Raw genomic sequence first — 24,799 nt, 5'->3', positions numbered from 1 at the left:
CCTCCCCTTGTTTAATTGAACCTTCAGCAGGGAACGTTTGGATGCAGCTGGAGTCTTGTGTTGTGTTTAAGTGCAACTTGTAACAGGAAACATGAGACTGTAGAAGGTCTTTGTCAACGGCTTCATTAAGATATTAGGTTATTTTGAACAATATAGGTTTTTATTCTATTCAAGTGATAAAACTATGGTGCTTTGAACAGAGTGACTGACCAGTGTGATGACAGCTTGAGCAGACCCTGGTTTTCGTGCATGTGTGTTGTGTGTGTGTGTGTTACTGTGAACACCAGCAGTGTTAAAGCTTCCTCCCTGAAGTGGCTCAGAGATTTTGCTCTGCTTCACTGAAACCCGTGATCAAACTTTGAGTCCGGCCAAATCTTTTCAGAGCCGGCTCTGGCTCTGCATAACCGTTTTCTGATACCTTACAGACCCAGAAGGTTTTGTGCAGTCACTTTCTCTGAGGGGGAAAAAATTCAAACGCTTGAGTCTGTCATGGAGAGAGGGCGAAAAAAAAATCCCTCTCTGTGACAGTGAGAGCCACCGAACAAGAGAAAGCACTCGCTCGGTGTGTTAGCTACACCTGCCACGCCATGATGAAATATAGAGCGAGGGAGGCTGACAAATGGCAATAAACAGGGTGTGTGTCTGTGTGTGTGTGGTGTTGTTGGGGGTTTTCTTCTGACCAACGATGAGAGTAACTGTGACTGCTGCTGTTCCACTTCCTTCATGTGAGACTGGTTTCACCGACCCTTAGTTCAGCTGAATATGGAGGTTAGCAGAGCGCTGGGGGGGAAATCACTGCACAATGATCCCGTGTGGACGTGCAGTAAATCAATCAAATGTGATATTGTGATGTTTTAACTATGACATATTGTGTACCACGTAATTTACTGCACTTTACGAGGTTTCACTCTTCTGGAGCTCATGTCTGCTGTGTCGGCTCCTTGTTATTCATTCACAGTGTCAAGAAACCAAATTGTGAAAAGTAGAGAAAACAGGTTGTAAAAAATGCAAATACTTTTGTGCAGGACCGTTGCAACAGAGTGTGCAAAACAGGCGCAAATTGCCTGGGCCCCAAGCTGAAAGGGGGCCCCCTGAGAACAGCTGACAGGCCACAGCAGCACTAATTTTGAAAGAATCCTCTTTGATTCTATGATCACCTACGTACAAAAGACATTTTTTAAATCAGAGAAAAACTAAACCATACCACTAACTTTCTGCCAAAAGCTGCGTAAGTTTGGTTAAAGACTAGGATGTGTTAATGTGCGTCAATGATGGGCCTGTGATGGTGGTTCACACTTAAAATGTACTGCTTTACTATTATTTATGCGTATGAACACTTTGTTTAAAATTTTTTAAACTAAAAGAATCGATGATGTTTCCATGAAAGCCCGCACAGACGCCTGAAACCCTGAAACCCTTTTGCTTTTAAAATAACTATAATCGCACATTGATTAAAAGTACTGAGATACACAAGAAACACGTCCAACCCTGGAATAAGTGTGTTTTCTTCACAGTCATATTCTTATTAGCTTGGTGTTTATGTGCGTAGCCTCGGATGTCCCGTGGTGTGTGGTGCACAAGGCAGTATAATGACTTATGGCACAAGAGGGAGCCATAATAATGAAGGACATGATAGGAGAACCGACAGCGCCTCAGCTCACGTCATGTTTATCTAAATTTATTGTATGGATGATAATGTATGGCGGGTCGAGGAACAGACACCAGCACATATTCCCACTCTCACCAGCAGAGAGTTTATTCTGAGAGGAGCGACAACAGAAAAAAGGGAGTCTTGTGGTATTGAAGAAGGTGTAGGTGTGGGATAAATGAGAAGGCCGTCCCGAGGGATTACAGGGCAGACACAGCCAGAGACAAAGGTAAATAGAAAGAGGGAAGAGAACAAGGAATGAGGCTCAGAGACGAAAGTGAAGCAGGGAAGAGGCTGTCGAGGTGGAGTCTAGTGCAGTGACATCAGCGTTCACAAAGAGCCAGATAAATCCTCTTTCCTCCTACCAGCATGTTAGCATAAATCCCATCTCTCCCTGCCCAGCCTCCCCGATTCTCATCTTTCCCTCCATCTCCATCTACAACCTGATAACACAGCCGACCACAGCCACACACAGAGTGCAATAAAATTCACAATACAACTGTAGAGAACAATAAGACTGATGGCAGAAGGGATTTGCGGAACTGAATCAAATCACTAATCATAGGTCATCCTCATTTAGTACAACTGCAAAAATGCAAAGGTGAGAAACAAAAACACTTTTCTAAAGTCGCATCTTATCTCAAAGGTCCAGTGTGTAAGATTCAGATGAAAGGGATCTATTTAATGTAGAATAATCCTCATGATGTTTTCACTAGTTCGTTTCATCTAAATTGTATGAATTGTATTTTTCTTTACCTCAGAAAAGACCCTTTATATTTAAATACTTTATATTTACATGGAGGGGACCCTCTCTACGGAGGCCGCCATGTTTTTTACATTAGTCCAGACTGGACAAAATAAACACATTTTGAGTTTTTATGACAGTTAAAGGCTATCACAGATTCTTTTTCATGTTTGGAAGGAGAGGGTGAGGCGAGGGGAGTTCAGCTGCAACATGCAACTTCAACACTAGATATCACAAAATTCTACACACTGCACCTTTAAGGACAAAAACGAAAATAATGAAATCCACCACCATGAGTTATTTCTCTGTGAGCAAATAAAAGCATAATATGAAAAATTCATTAGAGCCCGAACAATGTAGATTTTTGGAGGCGATGTCAATATCGATATTAAGGAGTTGAAAGTATATTTTACAGTTTAACCATAAACCATCAACACAAATTACAAAAATAAATAAAATACTGTTTGCTGTGATTTCATGCTTTACAAATAATATCTGACTGAATTACAAACAAATGCACATAAATAAGATATCTCTGTTCGAGGCTTTATATTTTTATCCGCCATCAGATCCATCTTACAGAACTACATTTAAGAGAGTGACTTTATTTGGAAAAGGCCGTTTGAATAATGAATGATGAACAGTAATGCGTGAATTTAAGCTATGAAGTTTCCCCTCACATGGACAAAGAGCAGGAGATATCAGAAAGAAAACCTCCCTGTAATGAAATCACAGTTCATATAGAACTTATTCATCTGCTGCAACAGGCACAATAACTGACACCGGGAATATGAACTGATAAATATCCGGAAAATCATTACAGAAAGAAAGAGAGAGATAAATAGAGGCTATAAAATACAAATGAATTCAAAAGATTTCCACAGCACAGACCCACATGGGGAGGGCAAATATAAAGAGGCCATACATTTTAAGGTATGTGGACATTCACAAGCTTATGTGAAATTAAATGCATAGAAAATGTGCACACACGCACGCACACACTTCCCCATGGCTCTCAAGAACTGCTGATGCACAAACAAACGGCTGCTTACATTTACATTCTGAGGCACAAAGACGTGTCATATATGAGTTTCATCCATATGGAACAGCCCGAACCTGCCTTATGAGGTGGTGAGAGTGATTGTAGAGGAGACAAATAATAAGCACACACACACAAACACACACACACAGAACACACACACACAGACACACACACCTTTCCTCACAGCGTCATTTTATTTCACTCCTCAATCCCCCGATAGAAAAAGTGATTAATATTCATGTGAAATAGCAGAAGGAGCAGCGGAGCTCTCTCCTCCTCACAAGCAGGTTTTAGCAATATTCTTGACTCATCACTAAATTCTTACTTAAGTGTAAATTCTCATATATCACCGTCAGCTTCAGCTCACACAGAGATTTCATAGGTTTATTTCTCACAGAATGAATTACAGTCCCTATAGAAACACACGTTAAAATGATATGTATTTGTATTTCCAGATGTAACTTGTGAATGTACATTTAAATTATCTATTATTATATTTATCATGAAACATACATACATTCACATTGATGTGATGCATGTGTCAAATTCAGACAAAAACGATTATCTTGGCGATAACATTTAACAATAACACAATTATAACCATTAATGTACACAATATTATTGTCTGCATGAAATTAACACAATATTGATGTTTAATTTTTTCAATATGACAATAAATACGTCTTTATGGGGATTCTGCAAAAGCCCTACTTTAGATTATCTCTTTGATCTCTACAGGAATATCATATTTTACTGGGTCATGCTGGGCCAAACCATTAAATCTGTTTAATCATATTAGTGCAGTTATATTACTGCATGGTGACCATGTGGAGACACGTTCAGGATTAAACATGCTGCTGCTCTCCACGTCTTCTATAGACACACTGTGGTAATCTTCCACTGACATTCAACTATCTGGGTACCACCATGATCAATACGTATCTACGATAACCCACTGATGTTCATATAGCGTCCACCCCGCCCACACACACACACACACACACACACACACACACACCTCTTAGGATTCTTTCCCACATTCTCCTGATAACATGATTTCAGACGCTGTTGTTTGACCTGGGAACAGACGAAGGTCAATGCCTTCCTCCAATTCATTCAATTTACACACTGCATTACACACACACTCACACAGAGAATACAGGGGGAAAGGAAATCAAACATCCAGCAGCACAATAATCACTAAGAGAACAGTGTCACCTTTAATTAGGATCTGTTTCCTGCAGCGCCTGAGACCAAAATCTGCTTTAAACTGACAACTGGTGGCGTAAATAAATGGTTCACCACTCAACAGAGACAGAAGAGAACAAAACATGTATCCACAGATCACTAGACTTTGACCCTGAACAAGCAGTTAGCATTTAAATTCAATTTCACCTCTTGCCATATTATTCATTCCTGGAGTTTATTGGCTACACAAAGCAAGTGGACATGTGCTCAGACTGACGGTATATCAGTTTCTGCCTGGGACTTTTTTTTTGACAGCCGTTATGGTCGTTAATACAGCCGCAAAATAAAAGGTGGCGCTGTTGCAGTTGTCCCTCTCCTTTCTCCTGTTGCACAATTCCTTTTGTTCTCTCACCATTCTGCTGAGGTTGTGTGGAAAACATGATCACTTTCAGTTTTCTAAGACACAACTACTACACAGCAGGACTCATGTAGCCCGGATAAAATGGTAATGATAATCATAATAGTAATAAAATAATAATATAATAATCTGTCTATTAGCAGAGCCATAAAAGTCACATTGTTGAGACTCAGTCAGTTCTGTAAAAACTGATGATTATAAAAAATAATATAAGCCTGTGGAGTTGGCCTTTTATTGGAAATACTTTTATTTGAGGTTCTTCTCATATTATTGGGAAAATAACATGAAACTAAATTTCACGATTTGTAGAGTAGGATTTCTGCTTTCTTCTGTTTTAAATGTTTTTCAAAACAGCGCAAATAGAAGAAGAAAATACATTGGATGTGAAATCCAAGAATAAAGAGCACTGAGGACAGAGCAATGAGAGAGGGAATGGAGAGAGTGAGAGTACAGGAGAAAGAGGAGAGGAAATAGATGATCTTCCACATTGTTGTGATCGGCCTAAAAGCTAAAGAACGAAGCGTGTCAGTGGAAGGAGCGAAGCCGTTAATCAGCGAGCGGAGGTTGAACCATAGCTACAAGGAAGCGGAGGAACCAAAGTCGAACTGTACCGGAGAGAGAGAGAGAGAGAGAGAGAGAGAGAGAGAGAGAGAGAGAGAGAGAGGGAGAGAGAGAGAGGCAAGTATAATATTGGTCTTCTGAGAAGATTAAAAGCCTGTCCAGTCAGAGACCGAATGAAGAAAGGTCCAGAATACAACACCAGCAAAGTGCAGCAAGAAAAAAAAAAAAAGTATTTTTGTAAAGTTGTGTGAAGACGGATGAGACGTAGCATTTTTATTTTCCTGTAATAACTTTGAACTTCCTGACATTCTGACTCAACTTGAAAACAACAATGGGCAGAGCGAAGATCACTCCCAAAGAGGATAATGAACACATGCCCAACCACTGACGGATTATTATCACTGCTATTATTACTGCAGTTAGTATTATAATATTACGCTTTTCCATTATTATTAGTAGTAGTAGTATTATTATTGTCATTGCTATGCTATTTCTGCACATTATTATTAGTACGCAGCATATCCACTTGATTATTATTGTTTTTTAATATCAACCATTATTGCTGTTATGAACATTATAATCATTCCATCAGTATGCTGTCAACACCATTCTTTGCACACCAGCACCACAACTTCCCTTTGCAGCCAATTTCTGTCATTATTTATTTTCACTATCTGACTCTAGAGACATAATTTACAAAGTGATCATGACGCTGTAGTGACAAAGACTTAAAACTAGGGATTGGGACCATAAACAAGTTTACTGACATTATTTTTCTGGTGCTTCCATATTGGCTTCTCTTTTTTGGACCTAGAGTCCGTTTTTATAAGGTTTATAATTGGAATGCACGCTTACAGGTATTTTGTGCGAGAGTGTGTGTGTGTGTGTGTTGGGAGAGTCGGATGAACACACGTCTAAGGAGACAGGAGATGTGAAGGGGAACTCGCAGTCTTGCCATCCAGACAGCTGCCCAGATCAAATACACATGTTATGCTCCTCACAGCATATCAAATACCACCGACCAGTTCAAAGCAGCTTGTTAGCATTTAATGCCCCCCCCCTCTCTCTCTGGACACAGGGGTGTCTGGCCTACAAGCAAAGATGGAGACTCCAAATATTTCTTGAGACAAAAACACGAGTGAATCATTAAAGAGGTGGGATCTGGTTGACAGTTGCATCATGTGGATTCACCCGAGGCTCAATGCGTTGAAGATGAAAGAAAAACTTTACGAAAACCTTGATCCTGAAAACTTCCAACGACAGGAAGTTGATCCAGAAATCTGCTTCATCCACAATCAAAATGAAAAACTTCAGTATGGTCATTTGTATGGTAACTTTTTATACCTGTACTGTGCCTCAATATCCCACATCACACATATTAAAGTATGACTTTGTGTTACACTCAACATAAATAGCTTGAAAATACCAGTGTACAATGGGTATTTTTGTGTATATATCATTTTTATTGCACATTCTCAACTGCTGTAACAACACAATTACTCTCCGGGACCAATAAAGTGAAATCCTTCACTGTCCAACCACAATTAACTTTGAGAGAAATTAAGCTGTGGTGCAGAATCAATTATTTCACTATTAACATTCAAGTCACTGTTTAAACAGTCTAAACACAAACAACAAATACAAACACCTTAAGAATCAGCACAATGAAACACACTTTGAACAGCCTGTGTTTCTGCAGCCTGCTGCTTCTTTGCCGTCACACTGGCAACATGAATTAAAGGCACGCCCATGAAGTCAACAATGTTCTGCTGACTCCTTGTTCAAATAATACTAAAATTATTTAATTCATGTTTCCTTCTGTCACCTGAAATATGAGTGGAATCTAAAGTAGGGACTCCTCTTCAAGCAAAAAAGGAGGAAGGAGAGAGAATAGGTGGAAGACGAAGAAGATGACAATCAAGAGAAAGAAGAGGACGACAAAGAAGAAGAGCAAGATGAAGAAAAGCAGCAGCGACAGAAGAAGAATAAGAGCAGGTAGAAAAAGACGACGAAGAAGAATCACAAAACAAATCAGATGTGATGAAAGAAGTTTCTCGTCAATAAATAAGAAGTCTCTGTTTTGTTCTCCATCCATGTTACAGTTCTCTTTAACACAATCTCTCTTTATCACTCCTCTTTCTTTTCTCTTTACAAAGGCAATCATTCCTTTCACCAAAACTCACAAAGCCGCTATTATCAGTGTGAACGGCTGTCATCACACACTTCAAATTTTCCCATAAAAATTAAATAAATACAAATCGATTATACCCTTTCAACAAAACCATTCCTTCCCCCTCATAACCTTTAACCTGATATTTCCCTTTCTTTTCTTTCTTTCTTCTCTTTTCTTCAGACGTCGTGTGCCTGAAGGCTTTCAGCGAACGCTCGAGACAAACAAACCTGCGTGTGCTTGTTGTGTTTGTTGTTTTGCATATTCTTTTGTAGTGATCAAGTTTATAAAGTTGTATTTCTAAGAGCAAAACTGAATGAAAAGATGCAAAATAACATGATGACTATGATTTACCCGAGGATTTAGAGATTTTTAAGAGCTGTATCAAAAAGGTCCTTATAGATCTAGACCCTTGTTAGAATCAGTGTAGATAAAAGAGGGGGCAACCACAGTGTGAGTGGGGGAATTTTACAACACTGTGTGTGTGTGTGTGTGTGTGTGTGTGTGTGTGTGTGTGTGTGATGGCATTTTTTCAAGATGTCTGGAGACTATGAGGTCATATCATTTTGCTTCAGTACCTCTCATTAGAAGTGACATATGCACAGAGAAGTCTCTCTGCTCCTACACTACCTACTGCACACACACACACACACACACAACATAACCCCCCCCCACACAATAGAGCCCATCTGGGTGACATCCTGCTCTCAGACCTGCATTGATTTATTAAACACTCTGACAGTAATACTGGCCCTCACACACACTATACACACACTTCATCCCCTCCCCCATGTCCCACCCCAACGCTCCAATCTCATCACACTATCAGACGCTCACTTTCCTAGACAGGGTCATCGTTTTAATGATATCAGCTATCAATCCTTTAGCCCACCCCCCAACACACACACACACACACACACACACACACGCAAAGAGTATACAACTCTCCATTCACCAGGCTGCTGTCGATGCTGAGTGTAGTCCACTACATAATTATAAATATATTTTTTGATTTTATTGAACTCAGTAGCACAAGTTCTGTTGTGTAACGTAAATGATTCAGTGACCCGAGGAAACAGTAAAAAAAAATATACTAACGGGTCATCTTTCTTTTCACTGCTTCATTTCATTTTTATTTTATCCTCTTTTTTAAGAGCTCTGCCTTCAGACGTTAGGAGACTCTCTCACACACACACACACACACACACAGTACGGACATCTCACTTACGCACACTCTCACTCGTGCACATATTGTGGTATAAATGTCCCAGCGGGGCCATAAAGCCAGTGTGATGTGCAGGGGGAGGGGACGTACAGTAGTATATGAAACATTGGTAAGGAAAACCTCTTTGTTGCTGGCAGACCCCCCCACACACAGTGATACTAGTGATACTAGTGATATTAGTAATACTAAACCTAGGTTGCTAATCCATTCATCAGTTAATTTATCGTAATTCTAAAATATAACTCCCATAATCTTGATGATCGTAGAAATATAATATTCAATTGAAAAGAGAAAAATAAATCAGTGTTAATGCTCGATACTGCCGTACACATGGCAGCCTCACTCAAAGGGAAAAATAAAAACTCGTATACTCTGTCCCGTAATTACTTTTCTCGCAACTGACTGATTAACAAGTGGAAGCAGTGAGGTTTCAGCGGCCCCCTCCCTTTTTTTTACCAGCAAAACAACGTTCCCGCTGGCTGTATGAATTGATGCTCGCTGTGAGCCTCATAATTCCCCCCCTCTCGCCGTCCTGCACTTCCACCATCGCCATTCAAGTCCCCAAACTGCACACATGCCGTGCACTGCTGGCCGGGCCCACATGACAAATTACTTCTGGGCTTATTATCAAAAAAATATATTAAAAAAATCGACACCCACTGGAGGGAGTGGCAGCGGGTTGGGGGTGGGAGGGATAGGGATGCGGTGGTGGTGGTGGTGGGGGTTCCAACAAAGCCTGCCGAGCGTCCGCGGACAAAAGAGAGGGACAAATTTCTCCCGCTGCTGACAAGCTAAAAGAACTCATTTCAATCACAAATTGCAGCCGCTCGGAAGCAACAAAGAGCCGCGGAGAGGTCACCTGGAGTTAAAGCATGTGAGCATGTGTGTGTTTACTTGTGAAGTTTGTGCATACTTAATTTATTGGTTGAAAGGAAACAGAAGAGAGGAGCTAATATTTACCAAGTCGACAAAGAGAGGAAAAATATCCCAACCTGCTGCTTAACGTTGCTCAGAGCTTCCAGCAGCAGACGATGGAATGCGATTATTTTTTGTGACAAGCTGACCCCGCCTCTCTGTGTTCTGCTACGCTCCCAGCAAAACAAAACACTGTACACAGCCTCCCGTCTTTTGTCTTTCCTGCATCGCTTATTCGTTCTACGCTCCTTATCCACTCCTCGTCGCCACCCTTCCCCTCCCGCCACTGTAGCACGCTCACCACTCCGGCGCTCCCTCCCTCGCTCGCTCTCTTCCTCCCGCCCCCTTTTTCCCCTTTGGCAAACAGCCAGTTTGTAGCTTCCTTTGTCTGCTTTGTTTCTGATCGCTGATTAGAAAAATAAATAATAACAACACCTACTGGCTTGAGGTCGAGATGAAAGCAGAACCCCACTGGGGGACGCCTCGACATCTGAATTTGAAGCTGCAATGGGAGAGATAATTATGTTGTGCGTGCATTGGGGGGGTGTGAGTGTTGAAAATGTTAATAAAGATGGCAAGTTTCAGGACAAGACACAAGATTTAGCTTTAGGTGAATGTTTCAATAAAAAAGCATCAATACAGTATATCAGTATAGTACATCATCCATCCATCATCGATACTGTTTGTCCCGGGAGCGTTATGAGGAGCTGGATCACTGACAGGTCACCAGCATATCGCAGGGGTGACATACAGAGAAAAACAACCACAGAGACACACTTACAATCGCACCTACAGGCAAATAAGAGTCTCCAATTGACCTAAGCTGCATGTCTTAGGACTGCGGGTGGAAGTCGGCGCCCACGCACACACGAAGAGAAAGTGAAACTTCCACACAGAGAGGCCCTGGTCGTCAAGCCCAGACACTTCACCGACAGTGCTAACCACAGCAACAACGTGCCGCCAATAATCGAGATGATGAAATAACAGAATGCGGTTTAAAATGATTTCACAGATGCTAACTTCTTTGTCTTGAGAAAAAAAACAAGGAGAGTTTTATTCATCCCTTTGTAAATGGAGGTATTAAGGCGGGACGTCTTTCTCAGTTTAGATTTTGTACAATATGTAAAACAAAACTACAGCAGAGTCCACGTCTTCTCTGGGACGCTGTCAACGGTACTTGGGTCAGTTCTGTGACTCACAGCTTCTTCTTCAGGGCGCCACCCCTGACGTCTAAAGCAGGTTTACACTGTCAAAGTAAAGATGTGTTCCCACAGCTAATCCCTTTAAGTCCTATATGTCCCATCATCTTCAGCTTCATGAATGAAATTACACAATGACTAAGCTCTGTTCATTGGCCCACAAAGCTGCTTGATTTGGAAACATTAGGAGGGAAGAAAGAAGGGAATGTGAAGGGAATCAGTTGACACAGCCTTTGTTGCGGCTTATGAATCATCGTACTGTGTAAGCTGGCCAAATGAGCTCATCTGTTCGCTATAATCTCATGATGTCTCAACTTTGATTAGAGCGGCTGCTGGGAGGGGTCTGTGGTAACTCAATTCACATTACGATATATTAGGATTTGACTTTCACATGATGCATTACTGTGGCAGCATATTGTTAAAATACTAATTATTCAATGTCACAAACTTTTAATTTGGAAAGTTGAAGTCCGGAGAGCAGAGCAGGGATGGGCCGCTCAGTACTGACGTTTTTCCGAAGCTGTGTCGAGAATCTGATGCGCAGTTGTTTTGAAGCACTGCTCAGAAATGTGGTTCAAAGCGGTGATGTCACGTGACCACGGCTACGCTTCGGGTACAAATATGAAAATTATTAAACAGAAATGAAGCTTAAATACCGCAGATACACATACTGCCACCTTGTGCTTTTAATATCAGAGTCTGTGCTAAAGTGATCGTGGTGTGAAGTTGCGATATCGAGGTCCTGCAGCATATACAGACACACCCCCGTTCAACATTGATGGCATCACGGGGGTCTAACAGACTCATTTAATGCAATACATGTTGTTCATGTTTCAACTGAAGTCTGTCCTGATTGTAATTTAAACCAACTTATTGGAAAATATTAATATTTGTGTGATAAGAAAATAAAGAAAAAAATGTTTGTAGGTCCCACCAAGTGTGATGTAGTGTCAAGGTGATAGCATCAACAGAAATGAGCTGAACTCTGGCTACAATAGCTCATTTTTATTGTAGTCAACTGCTTGTTTCAAATAAGTATAGCATACAGTAAAGTTCAAATTGTCGATCAATAAATGTGCACGTTGCAGATTGCTTCATTGGTATAATAAATTTCCTGTTTTACTTTACTGTATGTTTTTAAGATTTTCAAGGCATTTGGAATTAAACATCCCTCTGCTGCGTCTGTCATTTCTTCTAACCACAAAACAGTTTGGGCAAAACAAACCAAAGAGGAGAGTGCCTCAGACGAGCGTGTCCTGGTCAGAAGTGACCTAGAGTTACCTCTCACTTTGTGGTTCTTTTTAATCATCGTGGGTATCAGGGGCACGTCTGTGAAATAACAGCTCTCCCACTTCCTCCTTCTGCATGCTTCCCAGTCACCTAGGTGTATCCACGGATACCCCGGGCCACCGGAATACAAATACAACCAAGACACTTGCCTCTCAGTGCTATGACCACACACACACACTCACTCACACCATGTCCTCTCTCCTGCTCCACTGTCTCCCACAACATCCCCCTTCATTAACCGTTTTCTTGTTTCACAAGGGACCTTTGGTTCTGTTTAATAAAAGAAAGAAGAAAAGAGGACAGTGAAGATTTTTTTCTCTTGTTTGCTTTTCAACATGTAATATTTAAATGTGGGAATTATCGTTTGAGATTGTGGCCATGAACTCTTTCCCCTCGTCTTGAATATATTGACCCTAAAGGTTGATATTTTGACATTTTTCTACAAGCTGCTTTGATTTGATGTAGACCCACATTTTCTCCAGCAACTGCGTCTCCACCAAAGATTATTATGTTTGGTGGTGTCAATAGTTATTAAGGCAAAATAACAATATTTATATTCAGACATTAGAATGGATATAACACAAGCGTCCCATGTAGAAGGAACTTGGCATGGAGGGAATGGAGATTATCTTTCTTCAGTTGCTCTGAGAAAAGCCAGTTTCCAAAACTGCTGAATGTAAATCCATCATACGCTGACATCTCTGCCAGTATTTCACACAATGAAGCAATTTGCATAAAGTATGAATCTAGTGTTCTTTCACGCTTTGGTGGGCTTTCACTTTCAATTTGGTCACACTGAGATTCTAGAAGTCGCTGTAAACCGCTTGTTGAACCTCAAGCACCTTTTTATCTCTTCATTGTTCATTATTTCCACTCAAAACAGCCTTTCTGTAAGCAAACTAAGTTGACTGAACTCTCACACGGAGGCTCTGACCCTTACAGGAGCACCAACCTGCAGGCGAGATGCGACTGAACCATTTCACCAGTCTGCTTGGTGGCTATAGGAGGTCAATGTCAGTCCCACTGTTTGGGGATGACCCTCGCTGTGGTACTTCCCAATGCTGTGGTGCACCATGGCCTGGAGGACATTTGAATGTCATCACTCCTAGTGGATGCACGGTTGTCTCTGCAATAACTGGAATGTGGCCAGTCCATGGCAAACCCATCTATTGGCAAAGGTAAAGGAGACAATCACCTGTATATGTGTTTAAAACATCTACATATATCAGTTTTGAATCACTGCCCACTGCAGATGTAAATGTGGGGGTGGGATTGGGATATGTAATATATTTTCAATGCATCAGCTTATTTGGTGAGAGTTTTTTTCCTCAGTTTCCCATTTCGTATTTCTCAAAAAATGGGAGAAGGGCTGGAGGTAAATTTCCAGGACTCCGATTTCCCGGGATGAATCGCTTATCCCCGCATATCTGTCTGATTGTATGCATGTGTTTCTACTAAGGTTGAAGTGGTTGTGGGGGGCTACCCTTTGATTGCTTTGAAAAACTCCAGGGAGGCCTGATGAAAGGACCCCAGCAGGTGCTCTTGGCCACACGACACAATGGCGGAATAGTCGCTGGCCGAAGCAGAGAAAAAGTGATGCCAGCAGTGTGGAGGGTGAAGGGCAGAGGGTGGGTGCTGGTTGGTGGTCAGAGATTTGGAGCTGGCAGTGTGTGGGCACGGCTTTTAGGTTGCACAGAACAAAGCCAACCTCTTCATGGCCATCCAGAGATGCAAATTGCTCAAAGTTTCACACTTGGCTTCCAGCGAACAAAATGGAAATGCCGGCTCCTTGGCTATAACTGTCGGTAACGCCCCGTCCTCCGTTCTCTTTCACTGTTTGCAACTGGCAGGACATAGTCGAACAGCAAGGTGAGCACACATTGGAAACACACACTGGGCATGTGCATCCACAGTAACACTCTCACACATCCCTCCAGGCCCAGCTTTCTTTCCACTGACTGTTTTTTGATCCAATATCCCACAGGGAATCTCGCAATGGGCCCATTTTTAAATTAGGCTGGGCAACAGCCATCAAAGTCATCTCAGCCTGAGGGCATCAAGACCTGATCAGCCTCATCCCAGGCGCTCCGACAGGTAAGGCAGGAGGGTGTGTCTGTCTATTTGTCGGAAGGGGACAAAGAAAGCACATTTCATCGTTTCATGCCTGCGTGTGTGTGTGTGAGTATAAGAAATGAAGTGCACCTATTCTGCCCATCAAAAGGCTCAAAGGGATAAGCACACAGGCTGTAATGTTCAAAATAAACGTTATTTGTCTCATACCGTACATTGCTGCAGCACCTTTTATCACCCAGCCTCAGTTGGCTCTTCCTGATCAGTTTTATTTTGACTTTTATACTTAATTTATTATTTGAATCTCTTTACATGATGGGAAAAAAAAACAGTGGGCAGGCGATTCCCCCTTCTGGCATCTGATTTTGTCGTCCATGTAACAATTACAAAAAAGTCAGTAACATTAATCTATATCATCATCCCTAATCTCGATGCTGAAAAAAAACACACCAGAGCTCAACTGCAGGATAAATGAGACCTCATACTTGGCGATAAGAATTAATTTCTCCTCCAAATTCCTTGTGGTTCCACTAATCAGTTTTCTGTCAGTAAAATGCAACTGTTCTGAAAACAGTGTAGAACCAAAGTGAGGAAAAGGCATGCGTGTGACTCAGGTGTGGTATGAAACAAAATAATAATTGTACATAATTCATTTTGATTTAGGTTTTCTTAGTCAACAGAAAACAATCTGCTAAGCTTGTCCGCTTAATGTTATTGTTACATGTGATTTATCTTTTATTCACCTACAGATGTTCTACTGGTAGATACTATAATGTACAAATGTTCCTTAAACACCTCACACGTTTTTACTAAATTGGAACTGAGTGATTTTATCTACCTGGGTACGGCAGCAGAATTTAAACCTGCAATGCATAGACAGATGTTTTAAGATATTCCTGATGTTTCCACTGTGACTTTAAATTACCATTTGAAAGCCTTAACAACTTGCAGTCATATTTCCTTGTGAAAGGGAGCCATACTTTCCTCCCTCTCCGACATGACTACTCCTCGTTGCAGGTTTCCAGCAGTGTAGATGAATGAGCTTGACATCATTGTCAGAAAAACATGCCAGTGTCGATAAAAGGAATTTAAAATCTCTGAGGTGTATGATTCCAGTGGCTCACACAGTCTCATACCAGTTCTCTACATGATGGGATATTGGGGACCACTGGTTTTTCATATGCCTCCTGTTATTTCCAACCAGAGTCTGCATGTGGAGGCAGCCTCGCTGATTAGTATTCTTTGGAGTCAGTATAAACAGACAGGCACATGATCAGAATGCAAGGAAGTCCTCTTTCAGACGATTTAGGGGTGAGGGGGACGAGACAGCGGAGGCCTGTCTACCATGTAAACAAAGCTTAAAAGATCACATTAACAATGCTGTACAGTCTTACACCAAAGAGAAAGCCTCCTTTTCATTTTCTTAAAAGTGAAGCTGAGATGCTTTTGTGGAGTAAATTTTTGTTTATGGACTTCTTTCTTCAATCAATATGTGCTTCAAAATGAAAAGCAGGTTTTTCACAGAGAGAATACAGCTGTGAAATGTTGCATCCGAACACGTCAGACACAACAAAACAGACGAGGGGAAACTGTTGTGACAGCGAGAACAAAGCCCGTGAATTCGTGAAGGAGTCAAGCAGACACTAAAGTCTTTGTGCGCAGGAGTATGAGGATCAGCGAGACGGGTCTGAAAGCTGATGGCAACGAGGCGCAGAAAAACAGCCAAATTGCTAACTGGCTAACTAGCTAGCAGTGTGTTTAACCTTCATCATATTGTTTGACCCAGAAGTTAAAGCAGAGACGGACAAAGCCACAGGTAAAGCAGATATGATGCAATTTTAGAGGGAAAATTAAACAAAATGTTACCTTTAATACAACTGGAGTATTTCTGGGTTTGACCATAGTTGGGAACCTTCTGGATAATGCAGGTACACCAAGTCACCAAAATAAATAACAAAGATATATCAAATCCAGAAGTCATGAAATCAATTCAAGTAGGCTTAATGACGTCTAGAATTAAGGCTCAGATCTCAATCAACAATATGGAAAATACAAACCGACCATTTTTGATCCAGGAAATATAAAACCAGCAAGCTGACGACTTCCACTCATCACTCACATTGACTCTCCTCCATCTTTAATGTCATTTAACACACAATATCTGGGTGTAATATTCCCACCAGGGTCGCCACACCACCACCTCCTCTTGCCCCCCACTCTCTCTTTGTCTCTCTCTCCTCCTGTCCATCTTCCCTCCCAACTAAACACCCTCTTTTTGTGGTCCACGTCATTGATATTGCTTGGCTGGGCCCTTTCAGACCTGACAGATAAGGGGCCCACAGGAACCAGTGGGTCCTGATAAAGGTATGGCGGATGGGAGCGAGTGTGGCCTCCGGCCCCCTTTAGCCCTTCAGAGGAATAATTTACAGCTCTGCCACAGTTGATTTCCTTCACTGCGACCAAAGGCCAAAGCCGAAGCACAGCAATATACAATCACATATAATGGAGCTGAGAGGGTGGGCAGTGGTTTGAATTACCGAGCATATATATCATAAAGAGGTGGAAAACAATCTATTAATGGCAGCGGAGGGAGTTGTGGTTGTCTGGGAGGGAGTGAACCAAATGGTTAGTGTTTGTTTGCATCAGGGATGTTTCTAATCATCGCTCGCCCTGTTGATTGAAGAGAAATTATAATTTTTACAAGTCTAACTGTAAAAAAACTGAAGAAATAAAGCTCAGTTTAAAAGCGACAGCAGGAACCAACCTAACGTCCAAACATGCTCACGCCAGTGATTGCATTTGTAAACCGGATGACACTCACGACATGTAATATGATTAACAATGTCTGGGCAGGGAGAGGTGGGCTGCTGTCTGTCGGGGTTGCAGCCCCAGCTAGTGGCGGGTGGTTATTTGACATCTTGTCTGCAACAGTTAACTAGCATTCTGCATTTACACAATATCAATAATTCATTTGACCGACCAATTTCAGACGAGCGAGGACAGCAGCATAACATAAATAAATCGTCCCACATGTGACCATACATATGTATGAACAATTATTTACGATTACCTGTTTGGTGTCTGTAATAAATCATTTCATTTAAACCTTTTGGGTAAAATAAGTTTCTAATCACATTTTTCTCAGATTTCAAGTGGAAATTGAGCTTGTTTTGTCATTTTCTTCTCTAATATCAAATCTTTACATCCTATTGCTTGTTTTGTTTCGTTCTCACCAGAAGTGCAAACATCAGTGGCATTAAATTTAGTATGAAAAATTATATTAGCTTCTTCAATCACTTCAAAAAGTACGTGACAAAATGGCCGTTAGATTGATTGTATGTGGTTTCAGTATTAGTGTTACAATTTACTTTTCCCCCCACCCTACACACACACACACACACACAGGTTTCCTCCAGTTAGACTATAAGAGGCGATTGGCTTTGACATCTGCCTCGGTGAGTATCCTCTTCTCATCTGTATGGGGCTTAATATCACCCTAACCTTTACGCCACGCTCTGCTTCAATTGCATCAGCATAAAGACTCTGCGGTGAAAAGCCAATTATCTCCCCAATCGCACCACAAACCTGCCCACACCGTCGCTGAACGCACAAAACAACCAATAACACCAGCAAAATGAGGAATGGGGCGCCGAGCATGTAACAACAGGAAAATCCAGTCGTATCCTCAATCAACCAGCAGAAAGTTTTGCGGTCATATTTTCAGCACAGTTTTTACAAAGCACTTAACTGCAAAGAAGCTGAATTTATTTTCTTCTGTCCATTGGTTGACTGGTAAAAAGCGGAGCATTATGACGACGATACGAGGGGGATGAAGTGGAGTCTCGTTCGCAGTCGATGTGATAAAGAGGACGCCGCCTGTTAGGAAACATAAACACGTTTATTTGCTGCCACTTCTTCTAAAGCACCTTCCTCGTATAAGAAATTTACGATTATGACCTGAAATACTCGCATCCATTGAATTACTTCATTTCAGGGAGCAATCCACATGAACAATCCACTGTGCAAAGATGATTTTTAGCCAAAGGTAAAATATGTGTAGAAAACTGAACATCACCTCAGAACTCTCACAGACGAGGTGTGAATGACCTCAGAACAAGCTTGGGTGCGCTCCGTCATTTCTCGCCTTTCTTGTTGACCTGAGGGAATGCGGCTCATTAGACCCCATTTCCTCCTCGTTCACTTTCAATTACCAAAGCATCACTCATCTAAAAAACTGCAGTGGAACGCTTGGTTCAGCTTCAAACAGGCAAACAGCTTGAAAGTGTTCTGCAACAAACACGATAAAGGTAGAAAAAAATACTCCAATTGGTTAAAGCAGTTTTTGATTTAGAAGAGTAACAAGTCTGATGCCGTGGCGGCCATGACGGCTCTGAATTGGTTGAGAAGGAGAAGCTTGAATAATTATAGTTTGTTCAAATAGGCATGACAGCACAATAGCTTTATGAAGACATTGTGTGTGTGTGTGTGTGTGTGTGTGTGTGTGTGTGTGTGTGTGTGTGTGTGTGTGTGTGTGTGTGTGTGTGTGGTCAAATTCTTTCTCCACGTCTCTTTACAAGGAAAGGATGAGATGGGGAGCAAGGAGCAGGTCATTGCTTTTCTTTGGTCCTCCCCCATCAATCCATCTTCACACACACACACACACACACACACACACACACACACACACACACACACACAGGCTTATATATAAATAAATATATATGAGAACACACACAGATTTTCCCAACTTCACTGAAGCAAAGAACAATCCCTCTTTCAGCTCCTTTATTCCCGGGAAAAGCTTATGGATCCTAATTGCATTACTGGGAGGCGTCGGGGGCCTGAGGGAGCGTCCAAACCTGGTGGAAGCTGAACAGAAATGGAATTTTGATTTTACAGAGGGGGAGTATAATCCCTTACTGACAGTCTGGAGGTTCTCTCTCCCTCTACTCCCCCTACTTTGACTCTACACTTATTCTTTTCTCTCTGACTAGCTGCATTTCCATCACAGTACCACCGTGTAAATTATACCAAATTAGAACAGTAGGATGTAAACAGCAGATTTCCCTCCACGCTGACACGTCAACGCTTTTGTGAAGTGGAAAATGTTTCAGTCACAAATCTACCAGAGTTACACTTGCTTTGCAATTCACAAGACATTGTGTTATTTGCCTTAATTGTTGTTTATGTAATATTGGAATACACATATACCCTTTATTGTTTGATTTAAATTAAACCACAAACAGTTGTTTTAAATTTTAATGCTTGTGGCAATCGAAGATATAAAAACCTTCATGGACATTGTTATCATGTGCACGACTCTACCTCTGTTTGCAGTCTCATTAAACTCATTATATAAAGCTATATTTATTGTTTTTATACCTGTAATATCCTCTTGATTTATACATTTTCACCTCTTGTGTTTAATCATGTTGTCGTATCTCTGCTTTTGATTTTGAAGTATTATTGAGTCTATGCTTGTCATATGAAAAGTGCTTTAATAACAAATTCGACTTGCTTTTGGTAAGGGCTGTCAGACGGCTCTAAAATTGATCCCGTTCATGTCACATTAAGGTCTGACATGTAATTTTTTTTCATTGATGTTACAATCTTGAGCTGTCAAATTGCCAGACTTGATTCCTCCTGCAGAGCTGGGGCGTCTTATTCAAACACGAAATCTAAACAGCTGCGAACACAGAGAAAGCAGCATGTGGATAGAAGAGGATTTTGTTTCTCTTTGCCTTTGACGCCTCTTCACTCCGCTCACCCCATCAGAGGGACGGCTCCTATTAAAAGCAGCGGATTGAAAGCTAGATGTTGTGCTTGTGATGATATGTGAGACAAGGGGTGAATGAGCAGAACAGACAAGGGAGTGGAGGTAAAGAGTCAAAAGTGGACACTTGGTGAGAAAAGATTTGTGCAGTGAGCGAGGAGTGAAAGCAAAGGATGTGGAGGATTGAACTGTGAACTCTCCGCTATTTTCTCCAAAACACAGGGCGGCCATTGTTCAGAGCAAAGGCCTTTAAGTCAGTGTCTCAGAACCTCCTCACCCTCCCACTCCGCTCAGCCTGACAACTATAGGCTTGAACTCTGAGATTAATGTTGTGCCCCTCTCTTTCCCTAACAGGGGGCGTAGACTTTGTAAAGGCCTCCTCCCTATCATTTAGACTGGACACGCACACGCACGCACACACACACACACACACACACACACACACACACACACACACACACACACACACACACACACACACACACACACACAGACAAAGACACACAACCCCCAACAACTATTTGGCAGGCGAGCACAAACAAGGTGTATGGGATGTAGCTTTGAATGCTGGACAAGTCAAGACTGGGCAGCAATGGCCAACGCCGAACAAAAGCAGGCGGCAGAAGTTACGAGTGTAAAAACCCCCTGATGGCGCCTCCTGAGAGGGAATCTGCACTCTTTGGTTTCTGTTGAAATCACTCGATCTAGAACTCTGGGCTTGAATCCAAGAAGGGGAAAATGTGAGATATGTGTATGTGTCACATGCAGAATTTCGAATTTTCTTGATTTCAGTGGCAGAGAACCTTAGGGCCTGATGTTCTGTGGGGTCTTGAATCCCCACCCAAGGGACGGATTAGCCGGGAGCGAGAGGTGGGACTTCCCCGTAGTGATGAGCACAGCAACAAATCAAAAGTTCTTTGGGAAGAGGTGAGGGGGTCCCGGAGATAAGAACTGTCCAATTATCAGATGTGAGCAGTAACGGGGCAATTTGCACGGCATGAGGAGGAGATAATGAATCACTCCATCCGCTCGGTGGCTTTTCTCCTCGTTCCCCTGATCTCGAGCACCAGAAAAGAGGAGGGGCGATAAGGAAAGACACTGGAAAAGAGGATGAGAGGAAAAAGAGTTGAATGGGAGCGAGAGGGAGTTAATGAAGTAGATCAGACGAGAACATCAATTCCGGACACCGCTGGGACTGCCAATATATTCTTCAGAAGTCCAGAGAGATATCAAATATTGAAAGCCTTCTTGTACTGAATTAAAAGAAATTAAAAAATGAACACTGAGGAAGCACGGTGGGCAAACCTGTCTATCAATTTACTCTGAGCCACAACATAAAGAAACGAGTTCAAAGAGAGTGAAGAGGCAGTTGGTGAAACTTTGTAATAATGTGCGACAGGTATTAATGACACTGGGCTGTTCTCTGTGCAATAAGCGGCTCTAATGGCAAACAGAGATAAGCTGTGTTCTTATGCAGTGCTGTGAGACAAATGGTCTCATTACACCTGATTGAAACTACAGAGCGAGGAGCTCCTCCAGAGGAGCCTGCAAGAACCGCCCTGTTGGGCACTGTAAAAAAGTCAACAATAAAAAGAGGAGAAAATTAGCAGACTGCAAGAGCCTGTAGAAGTGAGGAAATCCAGCTGAAGCAGAGGAGACAAATATATACGACTGAAAACTGCAGCATTTTAATAAATGGAAATGATAAACGGAGCACATTAAATAGCATTTCATTATTGATTCACACCATAGACTGGACAAAATGATGGCTCCCCAAAAAGAGAAGCAAAAACATCTTGACCGCCACCTGGTGGCTGGCCTCAGTATAGCTCACAAATCATTCCAACTCCGTGTTAGCAGACGGGACATGGATCAAACTAAAAGTCAAAGTAAGAATCAAATTCACTCTCAAAGATGGTTTCTGGTGTTCAGCATTCGTATTTGGAATATTTTGGCTTCATGTATGAATTGGAAACACATTGTCCATGTTTATACACAATCTATGATTTGCACACACATTTATAAAATGCTTCTAAAAAGCACTTTCTCCATCACAGACCATTCACACACTGCTGTCAGTGGCAATTTGGGGTTTTAGTGTCTTGCCCAAGGACGTGTCAGCATGCAGGTCAAATGAACAGGGGGTTGAACCACAGACCCTCTGGTTAGATATAGATACATTTGAAATTCACTGCACGGTTGCTGCCTGAATCCTTCTTGGATTATAATAACTCAACAAGCATCTTGTTTCTAGTGCCTCCCTTTGTTGCTCCTCAGATTTACTCAGCCATGTGTATGGTACCATAAGAGCTCTTCTGGAGAGAATACTGGCTGATCACTAATTTGCTCTAGATGTTTGCCTATTGCTGCCTGAATTGTTGTTCTGCATTTGTAAACAAGTATTAATTTGATCTGGGAGCGCACACAGAGGCAGAAACGTCTGCTGAGAAGTGTGAATGCAGGGCGGCAAAGCAGAAACATACAGTATAGCACAAACAGAATAAACAGTGTAAAGAAACTTAGCAGGAAGACAAACAAGCAAACCCCACTGCAAACACTCGAGAGATAAACACACACTTAGCGCCGAGGATGTACAGACAGTCATAGAAAATTAGTTTTTTAAAGGAGGTATTATGAGTTCTCTCAATATGAGATTGTATGTATTTTGTTAATTTACAGCAATATGAAGACACCTAAAAATATGAGCATCAACATATCCTGGTTGTAGTCATTGCTGTCATGCAGTCAACAGACATATTGTTCAACATTCTGACACATCGCAGCAAAGAGGTAAAAAATGCATCACGCTGGTTCCATTGCTGAGATGATCGTTCAAACATCAGTGAGCAAAGAGGATTGTTTGAAGTCGTGTCAAACTTCTATCAACGAGGCCACAATGTCCCTCAGAGAGTGACGAGGAAGGTTGGTGACACTGACTGCCAGTCTCATCAGTTTCAGAGTTTGGCAGGAGAGTAGAGAGAGGCAGACAGACAGACTGCTGTCACACAGGTCCTGCCATCAAATGATTCTATTTTAACTTTTTGGTTTGCATTCACTTCCTGGTTAAAGGCTGAACTTTCAACACAGGGTTCATAGTGTCATTAAACGCACTGCGATTCATATTTGAAGTTGAGAGACATGGTAGTCTCTAATTCTCTAATTTGAGAGAAGAAACACGATCATTGTTCTAAAAAATACTAATTAATGAGCAAATAAAAAATCCATCTTTGCTCAGTAGAGTGAAGCGAGTTTTCTCCACCAGCACAAACCTTATTTATCAGCCTCTGTTCGGACAGAGAGAGGTTTTTCATGTCCTCCATTAATCTTTTATTTGGTACCTGGTGCGCAAACCACAGGTCCACGTCTGCAGCCGAACAACAAAGAGATGAAAGCACAGTTTCAACCGGAGTTTGAGCCATTTGAGCAAAGAAGTATCAAAGCTTCACAACAAAGAAACTCGGGATAATTGTGCAGACTAATGCAACACATTGCCACAGACGACAGTTTCCTGCTTTGCTCCTTGAATATATACATTAATCTATTGATTTTTACCTTGATAGGAGCTTAACACGGGTGTGTGAAGTGATTTCAGACCAATCATATGGATATAAACGTACGTGACATGCATAAATAACAATACAGGCAGGATTTGTTTACCCACTGAAGTGCTACTTTGCTTCCAATAAAGATCATATTACTACATAAACAGCTTTATATTAACTCTAAGCACTTGTGCTGTGGCACTGAACACGATTTCAGTTGTTCATCTGGCGAATGCACATTTTGATGCTTTAAAAGTTTAAATGTATTTATTGTAAATTGCTTTGTGCAAAGGTGTCTTTCAAATAAATGTGAAGTACTGTCATACATGTATCATCATTAGAGCCAAACCGATATATTGGTTTGCTTGTAATATTGATATAATGCCCATTGATCAGTGTTGATGTTTGGCAATATGAAAACCTTTATTGGACATAAGATGCACATGTGCTTATATGTTGTGTAAGTAATTTTTCTATTCTATTTATTTGGTTGTATTTGTGATTTCTTATTATCATTTCTGGTTATTCATAATAAAGTTTATGGTTAAACTGTAAAATATCAAGACTCAGTGGAATTTGTTTTGTGTAAGGTTTAACTAAGGACTATTTTGACAATTTCCTTATAGGTATATCAGTAGATATTTCGATAGCTGGATTTTTTTACTCTGTATTATTGTTAAACATAAAACAAGTGAAATAGATTTTCACTTGTATGAACTTATAGCTATGTTCCGCATCAAACCTCTGTGAAACCTAAATGGATCAGCCGCTCCAAAAACAAACTCCAGAGCTGCTGTTAATTACACAAAAACTGATCCACCGTGGATGATGATCCTCAGGCAACGGGACCAGGAACCCTGGGGAGTCGCAGGTCCGCGGCAGCAGCATGGCATAGCTTGGCATGGCTTGGCATCGAACCACAGCCTTTTACTCTGCAAGAGCAACAGGAAGCATCTGGCACCACATGGACAACGGCTCCACTATCAACACCTTCAGGGCTTGGAAGGATTTGA

At 41.5% G+C, this 24,799-nt stretch overlaps 1 protein-coding gene across 7 annotated transcripts in view; it reads right to left on the bottom strand.

Annotated features, from left to right (window-relative positions):
- Nucleotides 1–24,799, bottom strand: part of lrp8 (low density lipoprotein receptor-related protein 8, apolipoprotein e receptor) — a 140,650-nt gene that overhangs the window by 69,001 nt on the left and 46,850 nt on the right. The gene's annotated exons all lie outside the window — the stretch shown is intronic.

The sequence above is a fragment of the Paralichthys olivaceus genome, chromosome 3 (genome assembly GCF_024713975.1).
Source record: "Paralichthys olivaceus isolate ysfri-2021 chromosome 3, ASM2471397v2, whole genome shotgun sequence".
In the NCBI taxonomy this organism is placed as follows: Eukaryota; Metazoa; Chordata; class Actinopteri; order Pleuronectiformes; family Paralichthyidae; genus Paralichthys; species Paralichthys olivaceus.
Note: the sequence above shows the minus strand (reverse complement) of the source record. Positions and strands in the feature narration are given on the sequence as shown.